The following is a 21741-nucleotide window of genomic DNA, read 5'->3' on the forward strand; positions in this document are numbered from 1 at the left end:
GGCTATGTGTTCAGTGAACCCTCACAACCCCTACACAGCACTCCTTGTGCTTTCCCATGTACCACATATTTCTTCGTTTTTTGAACTAAAACTTCCTAGGCCAACTTCCTTCTCCCCATCTCTGATATCTACATCTTCTTTGATCTTCCTCACAAATAGCTGTTTACACTGAAATAAAGGCCAATTAATAAACCCTAGAGGTACTGAATGAATGTCTGAGAGGCAGTTGCAGTCTGGAAAACACTGTGACATCACAGGAGAAGCTAGGGATCTCCAGTATACAAGAGATTTTTCAGGGCCAGCCTAATGATGATGTCACTGAGAACTGCCATGGGCTACCTGCTAAAGAGCTTTCTTTATATTGACCAGATTCTAAGGTGACCTTTCCAGGTGTGTCTCCTTTGACACAGTGGACACATTTATGTAGAACATCACTCTAAAGCTAGACAGTTCTCTTTGCTTTATTAGTGGTTACATGCTCTGAATGGAGAAAGTTATTACGGGTTTTGCATGTGTAGAAAAGATCTAGGAACATGGGATGTAGGACAATCTTCTGGATTATAATTTTATTCCCAGTTCCATTCCTGTGACAAACAGTTCAATTTCCTAAGTTCTATCTGTTTCCCAAAGGCCATTGTTTCCCTACAGATATTTAATTGAGTGGATTTTGTATTTCATTTTCTAATTGTTCATTCCTTGATAGGGCACATTATAGATATTCCTGAATATGTACTCAAAAATTCTGTTTTGCAATTCTAGTTTTTTGCAATGATTTTCGCAACAAAGCTGCTCAAGCTAAAGAGTGAATGTAATAGTGTAAATATTGTGTTCCTACTTCAAGTGATAAACTCCCAAATTTTTATTTTATGCAAAAATTACCAGACATCAGTAAATCAAAGGACAGCATGGACTATAGCATGCGGTTCTGTAGTCCCATTAGGTATCATTTCTGGAATATCTACCTTCCTGTGTTCCAAGGCTGAGACTTCAGGCTTTTAGATATTTTACCATGATTCTTTATTCAGGCCATACAAAAGATACAGGATGATGGGAAGGGAGAGGAATGCCTTGAGGCCCAGTAAAAGCTCAACTTCGATAGGCGCATAAGAACAGGAGGGAGTATATTTGGTATTGGCATTTGTGGATTCTCCATTCTTGACCTAGGACCTCAGAATCCATGTTAAAATTTCAACTAATTTCATAGATGTATAAGCCATCAAATATATGTACATATATATAAAAATAGATATAGATAAATAGATATAGATATATAGAGATAGAGAAGAGATAGAGCTAGAGACAGAGGCAGAGATAGATAAATATATGCATAGATAGATAGATAGATAGATAGATAGATAGATAGATAAATAAATAGATCAGACACCAAAACTAGATACGATTCATATTAATAAAGCTAAGAAGTGCATGCTGCCAGTAACAGTTTATAGATCTTCCCTGAGAGACACAACTAGAGCATGTCAGTTACCGAAGTGAATGCTAGTGGCAAACCAGAGAATTGTAAACGGACCTCTTGTTGATAAATTTTCAGAAAGGATTACAAGAGCTGAAGAGGCTATCAACCCCATCAGAACAATGAACAAGAACTTTCTGGTACTATACAGATAATCAAAGACTGTACATGGACAGGCCTATTGTTCCAACTGCATATGTAGCAGAGGATGGCATTGGTGGACACCAAAGGAAGGTCCTCCCTAGGTTTGACTCCCAGTTCAAGGATATGTCAAGGGAGAGTAAGGGTGGTTTAAATGTCAAGGAATGGAAACATTTAGGTCTCTTATGGAGAGGAAACTGGGAAAGGAAATAACATTTAAATGTAGATATAGAAATATCCAAAAAATATTAAAATTAGCTTAAATTAAAAAAAATTATGAAAGAGATAAAAGTAAATAAAACTGCAAGGTAATCAGACATATTGATTCAGAAATCTAGAGGGACACTGTTAGGGAATGGTAGTCAGCATAACACTAGTGGAAAGACTGATATGATTAAGTCTGAACTAGAAGCATTTCTCCCTCCCAGATATCAGTGTCAGACACAAACTACAGTGTAGAAATCATGTACACGAAGGAGTTTACTCTGAGCTGAGGATACAATACTTGTCTTTCCCTTCCTCCTCAGGACGTTTTCCTTCTGGAAGAAAAAATAGAAGCCATGTGCTCTCAAAAAAAAAAAAAAAAAGCTGTACCCATCCCAACACCTGACTTTTGGAATAATGAAATTAATGATAAAAAAAAAAAAAACCTCTGACTTTCAGGAACCATAACGAGCAAGGAAATCCAGTTGCTACTAAGAGGCTCCCACTTCCTGAATCCCATATGTGGAAGGCTCATGTGTTCAGTGAACCCTCACAAACCCTACACAGCACTCACTGCACTTTCCCATGTACCACATATTATTTCATTTTTTTCAAACTAAAACAGAAAGCCAACTTTCTTCTACTCATTTTTGTTATATACATCCTCTTTGTTCTCTTTTCCAAATGGCTGTTTGCACTGAAATAGAGGCCACTTAGTAATCCCTAGAGGTACTGCAGGAATATATGTGATGCAGTTTTTTGTGACATCACAAAATTAGGGCTCTCCAGGGTACAAGAAATTTTTCAGGGAGGGTCAAATGATGATGTCAGTGAGAACTGCCATGGCCTACCTCCTAAATAGCTTTCCTTACATTGACCAGATTCGAGTTTGCATTTTCCAGGAATGTCTACTGTGACACATTGGTAACATTTATGTACTACATCTCTCTACAGCTGGAAACTTCACTTTGCTTCATCAGTGGTTACAGGCTCTACATGGAGAAACTCAGTTAGGGGCTTGTATTGAGTAGAAAAGATCTAGGAACATGGGATGTAGGAGATTCTTTTGGATAATAATTCTATTCCCAGTTCCATTCCTCTGACAAACAGATCAATTTCCTATTTTTTCCCTGTTTCCCACAGGCCATTTTTTCTTTACAGATGTTTAATTGAGTGAATATTGTATTTCATTTTCTAATTGTTCATTCCTTGAAAGGGGTCTTTATAGATATTCCTGAATGTGTACTCAAGTATTCTGTTTTCAAATTCCAGTTTTTTGGCAATGATTTTGGCAACAAACGTGGCTAAGCTATGAAGTGAATTTAACAGTGTAAATATTGTGTACCTACTTAAAATGATAAACTCCCAAATTTTTATTTTGTGCAAAGAAATAACTGCCTGAGTAAATCAAAGGACAGTGTGGACTATGTAGTCCCATTAGATATGATCTCTGTAATATCAACCTTGTCGTGTTCCAAGGGTGAGATTTCAGGGTTTTGGATGTTATAAAATGATTCTTTCTTCACGCCAAAGATAAGATACAGGAGGATTGGCAGGGAGGGAAGAACTAGAGGTCCAATGAAACCTCAACTTCATTAGGGTCATAAGAATAGGAGCGAGTCTATTTGGCATTGCCGTTTGTGGATTCTACCTTCTTGACATACCTGCTCAGAATCCATGTTAAAATTGCACGTAATCTCATAGTTGTAGGAACCACCGATATATATATATATATATAATCAGCCACCAAAACTAGATAACTAGATAAGATTGATGAACCTAAGAAGCACATTCTGTCAGGAACCAGATATAGATCTTCCCTAAGTGACACAAAAAGAGTTTGTCAAATACAGAAGTGAATGTGTTGTTGCAAAAATATAAAAATAAAAAAGTTGTCTTATATCCCGCTATCTCTGGCACTGTAGTTTCCCAAGTCTCTGCTAGATATCTTGGTTGAATACATCACCACTCCTCAGCTGCCCAGTGTCTCTTATTGCCACACATGTTTTTACACTCAAAACCTCACATGAAAGAACACACAACACAATAATCTTTGACCCAATTGATAAGATATAGTAGCCCACATAAGCATACAAAGCCTGGTACGATCCATACCTTAGGGACAATAATAACAACCAGTAAATACACAGAGCAGTATCTTAAATTCACCTGCCATGGCTTCTCACCCTCTCCTATTCCTGTCTCTCCTTTTTCCTCTAGTCTCTTCTACCTCCTTCAAACTTCATTCCTGCCCATACTTCCTTCTCTTCCAATGATAGGCCTGCTTCTATCCTGTACCTGCCCCTCACCTGTACTTCACAAATTTAATGTGAAAGCTGTTCTGTAGAATTCACCTGAGTTCTGAGTACAGGACAAGGCAGCTGTCCTTGGAGCAGTGGATTAGCATCAAAATACAGATAACTTTAGTGTAAACAACGTTTCCCCCTTTTTGTCCAGTTAAACAGACATTTCATTTATATATATCAATTGAGTAAGATTATTACTATTCTACAATTTATAAAGCATTTGATATACTCAAAACCCAGTCTGTCACTATATCAGTTAGAAAGAGCATTTAGTTCTTCATTCCAGCTTCAGAAAGGCTTAAAATCTATATTATGTCTTGGCTAGCTTGTATACTATCTGATAACTATCCAGTAAAATATGTATATTCAGAGTTATACAGCCTGATAAGCAATGAGGCTATAATCCGTCTCCTACCCCGTCAGAAATCTGAGAGTGACAAAATATCTATACACATAGGATGTCTTAGAGGGCTTCTAGAACTGAGAGGTTGTAGAGACAAATCTCCAATAGCACAATCCCCTGTTAGCAACATGTGAGCTTAAGTCTTCAGCCTCCTGACACAAGATCAACTGACAGCCTATTGAAAGGCAGACTTGGAAGGGCTGATTACCCTGTATTGGCAGGGTTTATCCCTCAAATCCTCTGCATAATTTGTCCTTTTCTGGATAGTATTAATCTGCATATGAAACAGGCATTTTTTCCAGTGACTGCCTAACCACAAAGTATTGCCTCATTTGGAGGTAGAGATGTTCAAATTCTTCATTAAATTTGCCAAAGGGGAACAGTTAGGAGAAGATATGACTCAACAAAAGATACGTAATAACTTTAAATCTCAAATTTTGTGGATTTCTTACATTTTTGAAAAGCATCTATCTATCTAAGACAATCTGGACTGTTGTCTTTATATCTTAATTTTTTCTTGATAGTACTCTTACAAAGTCAGATGCATGACTTTAATATTTCAATCTTGACTCACAGGTTTAATCAACTCAGAAGTGTGTAATGACAAAAATAATAGAACTGGCTCTTGTAATTTTAAATTTTTTTCCAATTATTTCTATACCCAAACAAAGATAAGATTAAGCTTAGTTACCAAATACGATTATGACTGTATAACTAAATCTAGCTTATTCCTCCCTGCTAAATTTCAACCAATTTTCAATTCTTTATAAAAACATCTTTAGAATAACCACTTCCAGCCCTACCCCACAAATTCCAGGAAATTGAGACAATGGATCCACCATAACTTCTTCAAGTTGTACATGGGCGTTGAGATATCCTTAGGTGTAGGGGGTAGGAAAAATGAAACAAATGCGATAGCCGATATGTCCTGACTGGACCCAGCTGAAATTCACTGAAACCAGGATTCCAAGTAGGTACACTCTACAAAATACAACTCTCAGGAAAAAGGTTAAGAATCGATATATCTTTTGTTTGATTCTCCCGAATATATATTTGATAGCCGTCTACTGATATCAAACCTGATCAGTATGACTCTGTGAGGTTTCCAGAATCCTAATCACAATTTTTAAAAAGACAAGGACAAAATCTTTCTTCCAAAATACTCTGTTTCTTAATCTGAAACCAGAGAAGCTTGTATCTTGCACTCTCTCCCAGAGTAATAATATAAGCATAAAACTCAAAGTCACACCCATCCTGAAGATTAAACAATTTTTTAAAAAAGGAATTTATGTATAAAATGAGCCTGATATAACTCAGTACTTGGTGATATCAGGAAATAAACCCAAAGTTCCCATGGAGCCCACGTTAAGAGAATTTGAACTTGCTATTGTCGTAAATATCAAAAGTAACCACAAATCATCGCTAAGCGTCATCAACGAGCCATATAGTGGGATAATTCATAAAACTAATCGAATACCTTCTATCAATTCTAATATCAATAAGAAAACTTCAAACCAGGACTTTTGCCCAAAATATCTCAGTCTGTTAAGCTCTCTACCTGAAGCCACAGATTTTTCTTTATCGTTAATAACTTCTACAATATATGTCTGCATTCACTTTCCCTGTTGTTACAGACATTTCATCAAAACTCTCTACTTGGTAGTGCCTAATTTTTCCCTAAGTTCTGAGCAGTAGATGAAAATCCCCACCTGATTCAGATAATCTCTCTACTCTCTTCTTTCTTTTTTTTTTTTTTTATTAACTTGAGTATTTCTTATATACATTTCAAGTGTTATTCCCTTTCCCGGTTTCCGGACAAACATCACCCTCCCCCCTCCCCTTCCTTATGGGTGTTCCCCTCACAAACCTCCCCCAATTGCCACCCTCCCCACATAGTCTAGTTCACTGGGGGTTCAGTCTTAGCAGGACCCAGGGCTTCCCCTTCCACTGGTGCTCTTACTAGGATATTCATTGCTACCTATGGGGACAGAGTCCAGGGTCAGTCCATGTATAGTCTTTAGGTAGTGGCTTAGTCCCTGGAAGCTCTGGTTGCTTGACATTGTTGTACTTTTGGGGTCTCGAGCCCCTTCAAGCTCTTCCAGTTCTTTCTCTGATTCCTTCAATAGGGGACCTATTCTCAGTTCAGTGGTTTGCTGCTGGCATTCGCCTCTGTATTTGCTGTATTCTGGCTGTGTCTTTCAGGAGAGATCTACATCCGGCTCCTGTCGGTCTGCACTTCTTTGCTTCATCCATCTTGTCTAATTGGGTGGCTGTATATGTATGGGCCACCTGTGGGGCACGCTCTGAATGGGTGTTCCTTCAGTCTCTGTTTTAATCTTTGCCTCTCCCTTCCCTGCCAAGGGTATTCTTTTTCCTCATTTAAAGAAGGAGTGAAGCATTCACATTTTGATCATCCGTCTTGAGTTTCCTTTGTTCTAGGGATCTAGGGTAATTCAAGCATTTGGGCTAATAGCCACTTATCAATGAGTGCATACCATGTATGTCTTTCTGTGAGTGGGTTAGCTCACTCAGGATGATATTTTCCAGTTCCAACCATTTGCCTACGAATTTCATAAACTCGTTGTTTTTGATAGCTGAGTAATATTCCATTGTGTAGATGTACCACATTTTCTGTATCCATTCCTCTGTTGAAGGGCATCTGGGTTCTTTCCAGTTTCTGGCTATTATAAATAAGGCTGCGATGAACATAGTGGAGCACGTGTCTCTTTTATATGTTGAGGCATCTTTTGGGTATATGCCCAAGAGGGGTATGGCTGGATACTCAGGCAGTTCAATGTCCAATTTTCTGAGGAACCTCCAGACTGATTTCCAGAATGGTTTTACCAGTCTGCAATCCCACCAACAATGGAGGAGTGTTCCTCTTTCTCCACATCCTCGCCAGCATCTGTTGTCACCTGAGTTTTTGATCTTAGCCATTTTCACTGGTGTGAGGGGAAATCTCAGGGTTGTTTTGATTTGCATTTCCCTTATGACTAAAGATGTTGAACATTTCTTTAGGTGTTTCTCAGCCTTTCGGCATTCCTCAGCTGTGAATTCTTTGTTTAGCTCTGAACCCCATTTTTTAATAGGGTTATTTGTTTCCCTGCGGTCTAACTTCTTGAGTTCTTTGTATATTTTGGATATAAGGCCTCTATCTGTTATAGGATTGGTAAAGATCTTTTCCCAATCTGTTGGTTGCCGTTTTGTCCTAACCACAGTGTCCTTTGCCTTACAGAAGCTTTGCAGTTTTATGAGATCCCATTTGTCGATTCTTGATCTTAGAGAATAAGCCATTGGTGTTTTGTTCAGGAAATTTTTTCCAGTGCCCATGTGTTCCAGATGCTTCCCTAGTTTTTCTTCTATTAGTTTGAGTGTGTCTGGTTTGATGTGGAGGTCCTTGATCCACTTGGACTTAAGCTTTGTACAGGGTGATAAGCATGGATCGATCTGCATTGTTCTACATGTTGCCCTCCAGTTGAACCAGCACCATTTGCTGAAAATGCTATCTTTTTTCCATTGGATGGTTTTGGCTCCTTTGTCAAAAATCAAGAGACCATAGGTGTGTGGGTTCATTTCTGGGTCTTCAATTCTATTCCATTGGTCTATCTGTCTGTCTCTGTACCAATACCATGCAGTTTTTATCACTATTGCTCTGTAATACTGCTTGAGTTCAGGCATAGTGATTCCCCCAGAAGTCCTCTTATTGTTGAGGATAGTTTTAGCTATCCTGGGTTTTTTGTTATTCCAGATGAATTTGCAAATTGTTCTGTCTAACTCTTTGAAGAATTGGATTGGTATTTTTATGGGGATTGCATTGAATCTGTAGATTGCTTTTGGTAAAATGGCCATTTTTACTATATTAATCCTGCCAATCCATGAGCATGGGAGATCTTTCCATCTTCTGAGGTCTTCTTCAATTTCTTTCCTCAGTGTCTTGAAGTTCTTATTGTACAGATCTTTTACTTGCTTGGTTAAAGTCACACCGAGGTACTTTATATTATTTGGTCTTTTATGAAGGGTGTCGTTTCCCTAATTTCTTTCTCGACTTGTTTCTCTTTTGTATAGAGGAAGGCAACTGATTTATTTGAGTTAATTTTATACCCAGCCACTTTGCTGAAGTTGTTTATCAGCTTTAGTAGTTCTATGGTGGAACTTTTGGGATCACTTAAATATACTATCATGTCATCTGCAAATAGTGATATTTTGACCTCTTCTTTTCCAATCTGTATCCCCTTGATCTCCTTTTGTTGTCTGATTGCTCTGGCTAGAACTTCAAGAACTATATTGAATAAGTAGGGAGAGAGTGGGCAGCCTTGTCTAGTCCCTGATTTTAGTGGGATTGCTTCAAGTTTCTCTCCATTTAGTTTAATGTTAGCAACTGGTTTGCTGTATATGGCTTTTACTATGTTTAGGTATGGGCCTTGAATACCTATTCTTTCCAGGACTTTTATCATGAAGGGGTGTTGAATTTTGTCAAATGCTTTCTCAGCATCTAATGAAATGATCATGTGGTTCTGTTCTTTCAGTTTGTTTATATGATGGATCATGTTGATGGTTTTCCTTATATTAAACCATCCCTGCATGCCTGGGATGAAGCCTACTTGATCATGGTGGATGATTGTTTTGATGTGCTCTTGAATTCGGTTTGCCAGAATTTTATTGAGTATTTTTGCGTCGATATTCATAAGGGAAATTGGTCTGAAGTTCTTTTTCTTTGTTGGGTCTTTGTGTGGTTTAGGTATAAGAGTAATTGTGGCTTCATAGAAGGAATTCGGTAGGGCTCCGTCTGTTTCAATTTTGTGGAATAGTTTGGATAATGTTGGTATAAGGTCTTCTATGAAGGTTTGATAGAATTCTGCACTAAACCCGTCTGGACCTGGGCTCTTTTTGGTTGGGAGACCTTTAATGACTGCTTCTATTTCCTTAGGAGTTATGGGGTTGTTTAACTGGTTTATCTGTTCCTGATTTAACTTCGATACCTGGTATCTGTCTAGGAAATTGTCCATTTCCTGAAGGTTTTCAAGTTTTGTTGAATATAGGTTTTTATAGTAAGATCTGATGATTTTTTGAATTTCCTCTGAATCTGTAGTTATGTCTCCCTTTTCATTTCTGATTTTGTTAATTTGGACGCACTCTCTGTGTCCTCTCGTTAGTCTGGCTAAGGGTTTGTCTATCTTGTTGATTTTCTCAAAGAACCAACTTTTGGTTCTGTTGATTCTTTCTATGGTCCTTTTTGTTTCTACTTGGTTGATTTCAGCTCTGAGTTTGATTATTTCCTGCCTTCTACTCCTCCTGGGTGTATTTGCTTCTTTTTGTTCTAGAGCTTTTAGGTGTGCTGTCAAGCTGCTGACATATGCTCTTTCCTGTTTCTTTCTGCAGGCACTCAGCGCTATGAGTTTTCCTCTTAGCACAGCTTTCATTGTGTCCCATAAGTTTGGGTATGTTGTACCTTCATTTTCATTAAATTCTAAAAAGTTTTTAATTTCTTTCTTTATTTCTTCCTTGACCAGGTTATCATTGAGTAGAGCATTGTTCAATTTCCACGTATATGTGGGCATTCTTCCCTTATTGTTATTGAAGACCAGCTTTAGGCCGTGGTGGTCCGATAGCACGCATGGGATTATTTCTATCTTTCTGTACCTGTTGAGGCCCGTTTTTTGACCAATTATATGGTCAGTTTTGGAGAAAGTACCATGAGGAGCTGAGAAGAAGTTATATCCTTTTGCTTTAGGATAGAATGTTCTATAAATATCCGTTAAGTCCATTTGGCTCATGACTTCTCTTGGTCTGTCTACATCTCTGTTTAATTTCTGTTTCCATGATCTGTCCATTGATGAGAGTGGGGTGTTGAAATACTCTCTTCTTTCTTAAATAAAACTTAATCACTTGTTAATAATACCTTAATAGAAGAAGTATCTTGTGTAACTAGGATTTCCACACAAAATTCCCCTGTGGAGCCTATGTTAAAAAGAAAATGTGTATCCTGAAAGACTTACTAAACAACTCTCATTAAAAAGCAGCTTTAATCTCTTAACTCTCTGAACTGCCATTACTTATCACACAGCAGGGGACCAACAGCCTGTCAGCCCTTGCTTCTTCCCCATTTTTGTTTTATATTCTGCTCTTAAGTTATCAAGAATTAATATGGCACAGGTGTCCTCTTACTTAGAAAATAAAAAGGTTCTCTCAACTTTTTGATCACTAGTGGATTCTTGCCCATCACCTTGTTTTGCCATCTGTTGTTGTAAAAAAAAAAAGAAAACTTGTCTTTTACCATGCTATCACTAGCACCGTAGTGTCCTAATATAATAGGTAGATATCTTGGTGAAAACACATCCCTATTCCCTGTCAGCCCAGTGTCCCTTGCTGCCACACACTTTCCTATACTCAATCCCTCACATAGAAAACACACATCACAAAAATTTTGACCCAATTGCTAAGATATAATTGCGCACTTAAATATACAAAGCCCTTTACCATCCATCCCTTAGGAACATTAATAATAACCTGTAAATACACAGACCATAATTGTAACCTCACCTGCCATGACTTCTCACCCTCTCCTCTTCCTATCTCCCCTTTTTCCTCCAGTCTCCTCCTCTTTCTTCAAACATCTCTCTCACCCATTCTTCCTTCTCCTCCAATGACCTCCTTCTTTACATGGTAAAGAAAAGTTCTTTACATAGTACAAGTAAAGAAAACAAATTACTCCCAAAGCATCCTTCTATCATGTACCTGCCCCACACCTGTACTTTACAAATTCAATAGGGAGGTGATTTTGGTGAAGTCACCTGAGTTCTGAGTACATGAGTAGGCAGCTGTCCTTGGGGCAGTGGAATTAGCATCAAAATACAGGTAACTTCAGGGCAAACCACAGCAAATAGCTTTGATATCCTAGTGAAATCTTTCAAGCCAAGTAAAACTGCAAATGTGATAATGTTCTAGTTTCTTCTCATGCTTGATGCTGAAAAGAGTGATAGTGTATGAGAAGAAATATTACATAGTACACGTAAAATAAACAAATTACTCCCAAGGCCAACAAGGCTCATAAGTAAGCAATTTGTTATAGAGTAACAAAGAGTAAGCAAAGTAGTTTTCTCATTCGGTTTCCCTTCACTGTAGGCAGCATTTTGAATTTACAGAGAAATGGTTGATATTGTATCATTTATCTTTAAAAGTACTCTAATAAGAATCTTTTAAAAAGCACAAATCTAAATATGTGTATAAAAATGTCATATCTACTTTAAATGATCAGAATGCACACCTGTGATTGTCAATCCTTTTTAAATCCTATCAGAGAGCTGAGGGTACAACTGGGACAGAAATCAGTCCTCAACAGTCCAGCATGTGTGACAGTCACACCATTAGCCTGTGCCACCATTGTTCTTGATCCCTGGCCTTAAAAAGTCCCTGTCTTTTCGAACTTCAAATTGTTCCCTAATTTTTTTTTTTTACATCAGAGGCAGTAGTTAAAACATGTTAGCCAGCTTAACAAACAATTTTATTTTTCCAAATGCTTTTTAAGGGTGCTGGTCGTCACTAATTATTCTACATTTCCTTTGGTGATGGTGGAAGCACTGGTCTTCCACAGAGGAAATTCCTAAAAGACCTCGACCACTATTATTGCAAATGCCAATGATGTTGCTCCCTGAGTGGTGGTAAGCTCCAGGAGGATTTTTATGTACTTCTTAGAATTAGAGAGATATGAGGGGAACAACGGAGCGAAACGCTGCATGAAGTTCTCAGTACAGTTGGTCCTTGGGGCTATGACTCACCAAAGAGCAATGAGGCTGTTCTAAAGAGTGGGCCATACCCCAGGATTTTTAAAATGTTGTGCCATTCCTCCTTCACAGCACTTGGCAATACTCCATGTCAGAACCAAATTTGAACCATGCTTTTACCCTGGATAGAATTTCAAATACTATACTGAATAGGGAGAGTGGGCAGCCTTACCTTGTCCTTCACTTTAATGAATTGTTTTAAGTTTCTTTATATTTAGCTTGACGGTCATTACAGGTTTCCTCTCCCTTGCTTTTACTATGTTTCTCCATAGGACTTGTCTCCCTTATCACTCACCGTCTTTTATCATGAAGTGGGGCTGGAATTGCTTTTTCTGCATCTAATGAGATTATCATGTAATTTTTCCTTCAGTTTCACTTATAGTGGATTATAGTGATGGATTTTCAGAATTTGAACCATCCCAACCTCCGACTAGAAATTAAAAATTACACAGCATAACCTACGGAAGTACTCGCCTGCATGCTCTAACAACCCCCCCCCCCCGAAAAAAACAAAAACAACATGCAAACAAAAAAAATCATTCACCCTACAGAACAGATTTTATACTAACATACACACTCAAACATCCCACCCAAAAAAAACAAAAAACCAAAATAATGCAAGCAAGAAAACCCTGCACCCACAACATCAAAATAGCATGAAGTTAATATCACTGGTCATTAATACCGTTAAGCATTAGTGGCCTCTATTCAACAACAAAAGGACAGAGGTTAAAATAATGGATGTAAAAACAGGATCTGTCATTCTGTTGCATTCAAGAAGCACACTCCAGCAATTGAGATAGACATAACCTTAGACTAAGGTGTTGGAACATATTTTCCAAGAAATAAAACAAGAAACAAGATGGTGTAGCCACTCTAACATCCAGCAATCAGACTTCCAAACAAAAGTAATCAAAAGAGAAGGGGAAGGACACTTCATATTTATTAGAGGAAAAACCCACCAAAATGGCATCTCAATTCTGGATGTCTATATCCCAAAGACAAAAGTAGCAACATTGGTGAGAGAAATATTGCTGAAGCTCAAATATCACATCGAACCTCACACATTAATAGTGGGGGATATCAATGTCCCATCTCACCAAGGGCAGGCCATTGAGACAGAAACTAAAAATAAAACAATAAAAATAGAATATATAACTGCCAGGGGTTTCAATTAATCTGACCTCATTCATATCTACAGAATATTTCACATGAACACAAAAGTACACACTTTCTTTTCTGTACCTCATGGAACATTATCCTGAACTGATCATGTTCACCCTCAATAAACAAGTCACAACAGACACAGAAAGACTGTGCTAACCATTGGATCTTCTCAGATCACCATGGATTTAAACTGGACTTCAACAATAACAAAAAGTCTATAAACTCATGGATATTCAATAGCTTGCAACTGAAGAACCACAAGTTCAGAGAAGACTTGCAAAAAAAGTTCCTAGAATTCAATGATAATGATGGCATATTGTCTCCAAACTTAAGGTACATAAGGAAAGCAGTGTAAGAGGAACGTGCACATGCAGCACAGAGCAATTTTATAAAGAAACTGGAGAGACCCCATACTAGCAGCTTCCCAGCACACATGAAATCTCTAGAATAAAAAGAAGCAAACACATATTAAAGGAGGGGATAGAAAGAAATGATCAGACTCAGGGTGAGAGTGATCCACCAGAAACAAAAAGAATACTAATATTAACAAAAACAAGAGCTAGTTCCTTGGGAAAATCAACCAGACAGACAAACCCTTAAATAGATAATGTAATACGAGGTAAGACAGCATCCAAATAACAAAATCAGAAATGAACAGGGAGACACATCGATAGACAAAGATGAAAGTCACAGAATCCTTAGGTCTCACTTCAAAAACCTGCTTTCTACAAAATTAGAATCTCTGAATTAAATGGATGTTTGTGTAGATGGATAACACTGACCACAGGTAAACTAAGGTAAGATAAACTATGTAAATAGCTGTACAACCCCTAAAAAGACACAAACAGTAATTGAAAGTTTAACCACTGAAAAATTCTCAGGGCCAGTTTCATTGAGCGCAGACTTCTACCAGATTTTCAAAGAATTCTCAACCTACTCCAAAACACAGAAACAGAAGGAAAATCACCAAACAGATTCCACGACACCACTGTCGCCTTGACACCGAAATCACAAAATGACTCAACAAAGAAAGAATTTCAGACGAATTTTCTTTACAGACAATGGTGGAAAAAATACTAGGTAAAATGCTCAAAAACAAAATGAAAAGCATTTCAAACTGCCATTCAGTGCAATCATGTAAGCTTTCTCCTGAGGATGCAGGAGTGGATCAATCTATGAAAACCCATTAAAGTGATTCACCATATTAACAAACTTAACTGAAAAAAAATTGTGCCCTCTGCACTTCAAATTAACGTGGGAGCTCCCCTTGGATTTAACTTTTTGGTAGTTGCATATCATAATATATATTTTTTTAATAAAATACATATATATTTTAATATAGTAACATTAAATTGTTATATCCTAACATCATAATATATAACTAATATTAATATACTATGTTAATATTAACATGTATTTATACATTAAATTATTATATTAATAAGGTAAATATAATTAATATTAATATATTTTGTTACTATATTAAATTAATATATATTTATATAATAATGTAACTGATATATTACATTAATATATCAAAAATAATATATTAATTTTTAACATATTTAATATGATTTATTAATATTCACTATTACTCAATGGTGTGAAGGAGCAGAATTAAAGAAAGAAGGAAAAAATGCAAGACTATCTCTTAAATGCTGAAAATGCTTTTGACAAAATCCATCGTCGTTCCATATTTAAGGTCTCAGGGAGACCAGGGATGTCAGGAACATACCTAATGTAATAAAATACTAAAATAAATACAAAAAATATTACATAAAATGCAATATAGCAAGCCAACAGTTAATATCTAAATAAGGGGTAGGGAAGCAAAAGGCAATTCTACTAAATTGGAGAATGAGAACAGACTGCACACCTCGCAGCATCCTTTCAGTAAAGTCCTTAAATTCCCAGCTAGAGCAATAAGACAACCAAAGGAGGTCAAGGGGATGATATCGCAAAAGGAGAACTCAGTGTATCACCATTCACACATCATATAATAGTGAACATATGTGATCCAAAAGTTTTACCAGAAATGACCTACATATGAAAAACACCTTCAGCCAAGTGGATGGATGAAAAATTAAATGAAAATTATATGCCATGCAAATGACAGAGAGGCTGAGAAGAAATTATGGAAGACATGCCAATCACAATGGATATATATATATATATATATATATATATATATATATATATATATATTATGAAATATAAATTAACTCTAACCTAGCACATCAGAAGCATTTCTGGTGTGAACTCCAAGTCTCTGAAAAGAGACACTGAAGAAGGTAGCAGAAGACAGAAAGACCTCCCATGCTCACAGACGGGTAGGATTAAGAGAGTTAAAGAGGCCATCTTAGTTTTGGGTGTAGATTCAAAGTTCCTATCTTGCAGTCAGGATGACATGGTTGCCAAGGTGCATGCAGGAGAAGAGGCAATCTTGCAGTCACATGTGGAGTCAAAGATGACATCATCTTGCTGTTTGGGTGTCATATGGTTGCTCATTGTGCACATGTGACATCATTGGCTGTGGAAGCAGGGTCAACCTGAAACATCTCTGGCTTTCTACCATGCAGATGGTGTTACAATTTCTAAATCACATCAATCACCAAAAATAACCAGGGTAAAAACCTGTGACAGAGGGATGGCAGCCATTACTGGAGAAGGAAATGGCTTTGATGTCCCTAAGAAAAAACTGCTCATGCCATGGCCATTCAGGCCAAGCAAGCATAATGGGATGAGGAGATCTAGATTTAGAGACTGAATGTTTAATGTTTTCTTGTGAAATTTTAGCCTACTCATGACGGTTCACTGTTATCAGAAAATTTTTAAAGTGGAATAATATGCAGGTATGAGCAATAAGGACATTGTGAAGCTGCAGTTAACTAAGTGGAACAAGTTGAGAAACCTGAAACTCCTCTGGGTGAGATCATTGAAAACCTTGAGAAAAAGGAACACTGGGCATGGATCACTGAAGAAACAGATATCCACAGAAAATACAAGAGACATGACTGAGGAAGAAACAGCTGTATCTACTGGACTATGGAGCAATAGTTAGAGCCCCTACAAGGGGTGATCTCTATTAACAGGAAATTTGATTCAGAAATACTGTTGAGGAAAGCTTGTTGGAATTTCCAAACCCAATGACCCATAAAGAAAACACACAATTTGGTTATTATAATTATAATCTATAAACGTGTATTGGGTAGATCCAACGTTATCATAACTTATACTCCAACCATAAAACCCCTGCTACATGTGCATTCTTCAGGCCACATGGATTGTTTCCATCATTACTTCCTCCTCTTTTTCTTCAGTCCTCTCCCTTCCCCTCTTACCCTCTTCTGCCTCTCTACCTAACCCCACTGTCATACCTTCGGTACCAACTTTCCCCTCCGGCTATCTGTAATAGTCTCTAGCATTTACTGACCGGTTAAAATGGGAAGAAGTTTCATATGTGATCACCAGTGTCCATGATAGAGGGCTAGTTGGTGGGGGGAGACCTCCTTTGAGGAAGCAAATAAATATCAGGATACAAATTGCATTTGCTTGGGAAGAGCAAATCTGTATAATGCTATCAATATCTGTCCAGTGGATTGTGAGAAAATGGGGAATATTCTTCCTAAAGACCCAGCTATACTACACCTGGTCTTATATCTGAAAAGACCTCTGCCATGCAGAGAGTACATGTGCTCCATCATGTTCCTAGTGGATTTCTTCATAATGAACAGAAAATAGAAATAAGCCAGATGCCCCTCAACCAAACAGTGGCTACAGATAATTTAGTTCATTTACACTATGAAATACTATACACATATGAAAAATAAGGACCCCAGCTCTGAAAAAAAGAAAAAAAAAGAAAGAAAAATAAGGACATTGAGAAGCTGCAGTCAAGAAGATGGAGTGAGAAAGTATTGTCCTGAATGAAGTAATTGAGACCCAAAATAACATGTATATATTCATTAAAAGAGGGTATTAGCCATTAAGTACAGAATTCACACACTAAGTTCTATGGAACCAAAGAGGATAAACAATAATAAAGGGCCAAGAAAAATGTTTGAATTTCACTCAGAAGGAGGAACAAAGTAATGAGAAGAGGCAGTTGGAAGGAAAGGATTGGGTGACTGAGGGGATGGGAAGGTAAATAGGGTTTGAGAATCATTTCTTGGGAGAGATGAGCAAGAGGGACAGAGCGCCAAGAGAATAAACTGAAATCAGTGACTGTCCAGGGTTGGTACTATCTCTATGATTTGCCAGCAATCTGGGATGGGTGAGGATACCCTGGCGTCCATGAGGGTGACTTTAGCTGAGACTCATAACAGTGGGGATACGGACACCGAAATGGTCAATTTCTGTAGCCACAGAGGACCCAAGGTGGAAGGATAAGGAACCAAACACATCCCCAAAATTTTGACCCAGAAATTGCCCCCTCTATAAGAGACACACGGAGAGAGATGGAAGAGGAAATGAGGAAATGGCCAAAGGAAAAGTGGCCGGATGTGAGACTTATCCTATGGGCAGACGGCAAACACTGACATTATTAATGGTCCTTTCTTATGTTTGCAAACGGCAGTGTAGCATTATTGTCCTCTGCAAGGCTCCAACGAGCAGCCGACTGATACAGATGCACAGGCACAGGGCTTGATATCAGACAGTGCTCAGTGAGTCTCACTAAAGAGCTGAGGGAAGGACTGAGAGAGGTAGAGGAGCACAATGGTTCTCACATGAGTTCAGTAAACCCGTCGCCTGTCTGTGGATCCTGTTCTCCTACCCGGGCTGCGTTTTCAGGACCTAGTGGGAGACGATGAGTCTAGTCCTGCAGAGACTTTATGTGCCAGGAGACGGGGTGTACCCAGAGGGGTCCTCTACTCAATAAGAGTAGAAGGGGAGAGGATAGGAGGAAGAACTGTAAATGGTGGGTGCCTGGAGGAGTCTGGTGACAGGGCAGAATTCAGAATGTTACCTGGTGAATATATACAACCATTCTAACAAGGGGCCAAGGCATGACATCATGGGGGTGGGGCATGACATCATAGGGGTGGGGGAATGACATCATAGTGGTCGAGGCATGATATCCTGAAGCCAAAGAGAAAATAGATGAAACTAGAAAAAAAAATCAGCCCAAGAGGGAAATGAGACCTAGAGACACAAACATGGCAGGCGTTTACCTATGCATGGTATCGGCTGTGAGATAAATCATATTCCATCTACAATCCACAAATGCAGAGAGGACAAAGGAAAGGAGAAGGCACCTTGAGAAGAAAAGCATCGACCTATCTGAAAGGAAAAACTGGAACAGGTTCTGTGAGTGAGTGAGTGCGACTGAGGACAGGAGCAGAAGTTCAGAGGGGAAGATGGAGGGATAGCGGGGTGTAGAGAGAACCGGCCAGAAATAGAGGACATACGGGTTAATGCAGAAACTCGATGGAAGCACTGGTTAATTCATGATGTCTAGAGGGCCACGTTCCTGAGGATTTATTCTGACAGAGAATGCAGAACATGAACCTGCAATCCTTTGTAATCGAGCAAGTAGGACCTCAGGGTTGGGTATGGGGCACATTTAGTGGAGTCGATTTCTGAGTAGGTAAAATGGAGATCACTGAACAACAGACCGATGCTGGGTCAGAGATTATAAAGATATAGCAATAGAGGACTTCCTGGTACCTTAAGCCTGCAACTGATGTAAGTGCACACAAAAATCCCTTCCTGTTCTCCAAGGTTCATTTAGCCCTTTTGACCCTGAGTAAATTATATGCACACAACCATAGCGTGTCCCTGAATACCTTCTAACAGAGCTGTGACACTGAAATCCTTGGAAGACACCAAAATTCACTTGCACGCAGACCAATATTCTGCTGACTAACTGTTTCCTGGGTCCACTTCATCCTTTCACACGTTTTATGCACCTGGACACTCTAGGTAGGAGACAAGAGATGAGTGTGTGTGTGTGTGTGTGTGTGTGTGTGTATGTGTGTGTGTGTGTGTACATAAGTGTGTTTGTGTGTGTGTGTGTCTGTCTGTGTCTCTGTGTGTATCTGTATATTGGTTATCGTCTCTGTGTCTGTGCTTCTGAATATGTGTGTGTGTCTGTGTGTTTGTGTCTGTTTATGTGTGTCTGTGTCTGTGTGTTTGTCTGTTACTGTCAGTCTCTCTGTGTGAATGTCTGTTTGTCTAACTGTCTATGTCTCTTTCTGTGTGTCTCTGTGTATCTGTGTGTGTGTACATACATATGTGTCGGTGTGTGTGTTTGTGTGTTTGTGTATATGTTGTGTGTGTTAGCCATGCATAAGCTAACCATCCTCACACAGAATATCTGGATTGCTTTTCTTTATAGAATGTTGGCGAATCTTTCTCTTGTCCTAAAAGACCACTCTGGTTCTCAACTCTCTCTGTGAAGCCATGACAGTTTGAGTGATTTTCATGTGAGAGGAGTCTGTCCTATTGAAAATTGCTTTCCTGGATACAATATCACTTAAAAAAACACATCTCAACATTTATTTTCCTTATAACGTGATCCCTCGAGGGGATTTTTCCATCATCATCATCATCATCATCATCATCATCATCATCATTATCATCATCATCATCACTATTATTATTATTACAGGACTATTCCATTATATTGTTATCTGTGTTGTTACCAGTGTGCTAAAGTTCATTGATGGCACAAAGAAAGATATTGTTTCATGTGGGTCTTGGACAGCCACGATTTTGTTCTTGAAACTGAAAGATTTATTTGCATGCTCCCATGAGTAAATACATGCAAGTACAGAAAGTTCCTTGGTCTTCTACATGAGAGTGACATCCTCACATAGTCCTCAGATCTACATGAGAAACAGAGAATTTAGATGGGCAATGAAAAGTAGGGTGATCAAAAACCAAGTTGGGGAGAAATAAGACAGTTTTCCACAATGTTTCAGGCTTTGGGGATTGGTAGACATTACATAACCATCTTATTATTCATAGCAGAAATAGTCAAAATTAATAAAGGCAGAAATTTTAACAACATATTTATGCTGGCTAATTTAAATTCCCATATTTCATCTGTGGAACATTATATATTCTCTTTCAGGTTCTTCTTGAAATTATTTGAAGAAGTGAAAACTGGTATGTGTTTATCTATTCACATTCATAAAGCATCACCGTTGCTCTAGTGATGAACAGACTGCACAACTGTCAAGAGACAGACTGACTTTCTTGCCAAAGAAAAAAATCTTCACCTTCATGGAGGCAGTTTCATTCTTAGGTGCAGAAGTTTAAAATCCCCTGAGAATGCTTCCTACAGGTACCATTTCCTGTATATTGTAATATCCTAGAAAATGGGTTTCTTTTTGCATTTTATTTCAAGTGTTAAGATCTACAAACAAGTTTTGAGTGCGTGTACTATTTGTAGATGTAGTCTTTTTTCTTTCCTATAGATGGATTCTGGTTTGTGGACTCCCAGGCATTTTCTGATCCATCTCTCACAGCAGGGGCTGCAAATGAGATGAGTCTTAATCAGGAATAAAGGAAAGAAGAAAGGTAAGGTAATAGATGATGCCCTTATGTATTTAACCCCTCTGAGTCTGAGATGGCTGTTGTCATCAACCTGTATATCTAAACTTTAATTTGAAACAAAGTACACTCACATGAGTTTAAGCCTTTGTACTTTTCATTGTGTAAATATATGCAATAAAGAGAGCTTTCAAAGTAATAAAGTTGTGTGATGTGTGTTACTCATTTAACAGATGCCCTTGTATAACTTAAAAGAATATATAAATGGTTTTCCTTCATGTTGAAGGTAATGAAGACAGTGTCTCTTCTAACGGTATATGTAGTAATTTTGACAACTATTAAATTAAATATGTGCATATCTTGACAAAACATCAACCACAATTGCTTATGGGATACTTCCTATACTTTCTCAGTGTTTTTTCCTAAATATTGACTTTAAAATGCAGTTAGCAGAATTGATATTGAGGAGAATGGCAGGAGAGAGGAAACTGAATGAGAGGGGAGGTTGGGAAGGGAGTGGCCTTTGCAGGAATTAGGTATAGGGAAAGCAGGGAAATGAGAATGGAAGATAACCTCATACTAATACTGTCCAAACTCTTCCACAAAATTGAAACAGATGGAGCACAACCACATTCCTTATATGAATCCACAATTACTCTTATACCTAGCCCACACAAAGACTCAGCACAGAAAGAGGACTTCAGACCAATTTCCCTTAGGGATATTGATGAAAAAATTCTCAATAAAATTCTTGCAATCCGAATATTACAA

At 38.1% G+C, this 21741-nt stretch overlaps 1 long non-coding RNA gene across 2 annotated transcripts in view; it reads right to left on the reverse strand.

The window, feature by feature from the left end:
- LOC134484482 (uncharacterized) overlaps window positions 1-21741 on the reverse strand; it is a 45724-nt gene that overhangs the window by 7045 nt on the left and 16938 nt on the right. The window lies entirely within an intron of this gene.

The sequence above is a fragment of the Rattus norvegicus genome, chromosome Y, assembly GCF_036323735.1.
Source record: "Rattus norvegicus strain BN/NHsdMcwi chromosome Y, GRCr8, whole genome shotgun sequence".
Classification (NCBI taxonomy): domain Eukaryota; kingdom Metazoa; phylum Chordata; class Mammalia; order Rodentia; family Muridae; genus Rattus; species Rattus norvegicus.